Source organism: Penaeus japonicus, unplaced genomic scaffold, assembly GCF_977035675.1.
Source record: "Penaeus japonicus unplaced genomic scaffold, GWHDUDI00000001_assembly GWHDUDI00000002, whole genome shotgun sequence".
NCBI classification, from domain to species: Eukaryota; Metazoa; Arthropoda; class Malacostraca; order Decapoda; family Penaeidae; genus Penaeus; species Penaeus japonicus.
The window spans coordinates 25,255,386-25,258,737 of NW_028234404.1; positions in this window are offsets into that span (position 1 = coordinate 25,255,386).

Consider the following 3,352-nt stretch of genomic DNA (forward strand, 5'->3'; position numbering starts at 1 on the left):
AGTGGGTGGAATAAACAAAGGAGGGAGCTGCAGGCGGCAGCCCCCCCTCTCCCCCTCCCACGAGATGCCCTCGGCGGGAGATGGGACGGGCTAACGGCGTCTGTGCAAAGGCTCACTCTCACTCTCGTTCCGGCCTCTCGGATACGCCTCATCCTTCTTGTCAGATTAAGGCGCCCCGCGATAATGTGAATATCAAACGAGATCTGAGGGTCTGTGAGCGATCTGTAATTTCGTCTCAGGATGACGATCATTTTAACACCTGGAAGCCTTGAAGATGTTCCCTTCAATGAATGGGTCTCGGCATTCAGCCAATCAGGTGTCAGGAAGGAGGCAACTCATGTGACGTCACCACCCACGCTTACTTCTTCGATGTGTGTGCCCATTCACTGACATTAGCGAGTACTTCCTATTATTTGATTTTGCTATCAACGTACGTAACAAAAGTAAGCAGACATCAAGAAACCAAGATTTTCATCTCAGTTTCAAGCGAGAAATTTCGAAATGAGCACAAGTCATACATTTCACATAGGCCTACATTCGAAGGGTCCTTGAGACGCCGCAGGGAGTAGACAAGAAAAGGCGATGTTCGGACGAGATCGGAACTTGTAGGCCTGTGCTGCACCCAACTCCCCTACTCCCATTGTTCATACGTCGCCCCATTTGAATATTTCTTTACTTATGAACCAGCGGAACATTAGGCCGAGGAAAAGAAAGTTCACACTCGACAGGATTAACGAAAGGTGAAGGACAAGGAGAAAATAATGGTGTTTAAGCGGTGATCTTAAACGAAAGGTGTACTCTAAATAGTATCTGCTTGTTTGCGATTTTTCTTTTTATGGTGGATGAATTTTGATGATCTGTGCTCTTATTTTCTTTCATCTTGTTAATAAATTATTTAAGATATTTATTGGGTATTTCCTTTATCATATATACACTATTCAATCATCTAGTGTTTGTATTGCAATTACTAAGACAGACGACAATTGCAAATTAGTGTAGAATATAAAACTTTTTCGTGAGTGTATTTGTCGTAGAATCATGAATGTGCACATAAAGAAAAAGGAAATTTGGAAGACCCTACAAACACAGACGTCGTTTTAATTCACCCAACACACATAAATAAAATGTCTAAGAGATAAGGCAACCCGTTGTATTTAATGACTGTTCAGAGTCATAAGTATGGTACTTATACACTTGTGATGATGTACTATAAACTTGATTGGAAGCCCATGGTACTTGGTAACATCACACTATGACCGCACTAGTTGTAAACATAGCAACTAAATATAATTTCTCTCTCTCTCTCTCTCTCTCTCTCTCTCTCTCTCTCTCTCTCTCTCTCTCTCTCTCTCTCTCTCTCTCTCTCTCTCTTTCTCTCTCTCTTCTCTCTCTCTCTCTCTCTCTCTCTCTCTCTCTCTCTCTCTCTCTCTCTCTCTCTCTCTCTCTCTCTCTCTCTCTCTCTCTCTCTCTCTCTCTCTCTTACTCCCTTTCCATTTATCTCTATCTATCTGTCTGTCTATCTTTCTATCTGCATATTCATTTATCTACCTATCTATCGATCTATCACCAACACAAGATATTTGTATCGAGAGTACACTCAAAAGGGGGATAAGGCTATACAAGCTGAAAAGAATAATTTACGTTCACCCTTCACAAAAAGCTAATTCATAATCCATCCGTTCTTTTAAGATCTGATCATTACTTTCATCACGAGCCAATTGATGGTTGTTAAATCCTGTGATTACGGGCTTCAGTGTTGTTCCTGATAAGGAATCGAGTTTAGAACGACCGATGTATTGATACGAGGTACGTAGGTATGGGAGAATTGTTAGTGTGAATTTACTTTTTTTTGTAAATATCTGAATTATCTAAATTTCTATATATGGAATGCATATGTACTTATATACATGTACCTGGCTAGTGAATTAACGCAGTATATTAGTAGGTCATGAGGTATGATCAGCTCTCGTAACAATATTTAATTTATGCACAAAGATACGTTATTCACGACATTCGTTGTCTGGCAGAAATTACTGTTCTTGCATCACGATTTTTTCCTTTGTAACTATGCATTTTCCCATTATCTTTTCACTGTTCAACATTCAAGTTTTCTATCTTTATATCTCTGCAATAGGACGTCGGCCTTCAATTGTCCCCAAGTTGCATGCCGGTGCTCGAGATCATCCATCATCCTCGCGGTGTGCAAGGGACGTCATCCATCATGATCTCCGTTCAACTTAATCAACATCACGTTATCATGTAACCTGTGATGCTGTTTCATGCTTTACACCTTCCTGGAAGCAAGGGTAATTTTCCCTGGTTATTGATTTCCCACGGCAGTATCGGTCAGGCCAGCATGTGGCAAAAAAGTGCCTTACAGATTATACGTTTACCTTGTTTCGGCTGCAGGCATGTAGAGCGCGATATTCTTCATCTATCAAAATGTTTCCTTTCTTGAATACCCATCTATTCCCAAGTACTGTGCCATCACTTACTTTTAAATAGACTTCGTCGTGACAATCTTCTCAACTGTTCTACAATTCAACATGGTGAATATTGCCATGTTCACATCAATCTCCATATCCTGCGTAAAACAATTTCAAGCAAGGAAAAATTGCGTTTGCTGAAATTCCTTCCCTTCCCGGGTGGCAGAGCAGCGGGTCTTTAGTTCAATTATGCCAAAAGAGATCCTTATTCTCGCACGACCGGGCACTAGCATGAGCGGTCAACAGTGTAAGGATCTTCTGTTGTATAAAAAATCTACATCCCAGGGCTTTGTAAGGTCTTCTAAGTATCTGTTTCGTAAGTCTTAATGGGTTTATCTTCTCTACATCCGCAGGTATATGGTTTTTGTGTAAAGGCAATAAATATCTGAATGTATTCCATGCTACTGATTTTACTTGGATGTTTTATTAACAATTTTCTTCTTAATGTAGTTTGCCCTTTGTAAAAATATCTGTTTAGTTAATTTGGAAGAGAAACGTATCTGACACATTCTGTATTCTGAATACACGGAAAATATACACCCAGCGACCATTTCCTCTCTCTGTGTCGTGGTGGTCAAGAGAAACAACTCTATAGTTTCGTAATCACTTTGCCTTCGAAGCAGGAGGGTCGATATGTTGCCTTCAGATCACCAGGTAACAAATGTTGATGTTTATGATTGCAACCCTAAAGGAGCAGACCACGAGAGGGTGGATTCCTTAAATGCCGAGCCCTGAACATTTGGTATATATTGATGCCGGACCTACTATCTCATATTCCATAGCAATCCTAATTTGATGAAGTAAATTCCGCGTCCTTTGTTATAACATGTTATGCTTATCAAGCACTGTAGAAATGCTAGACGAAC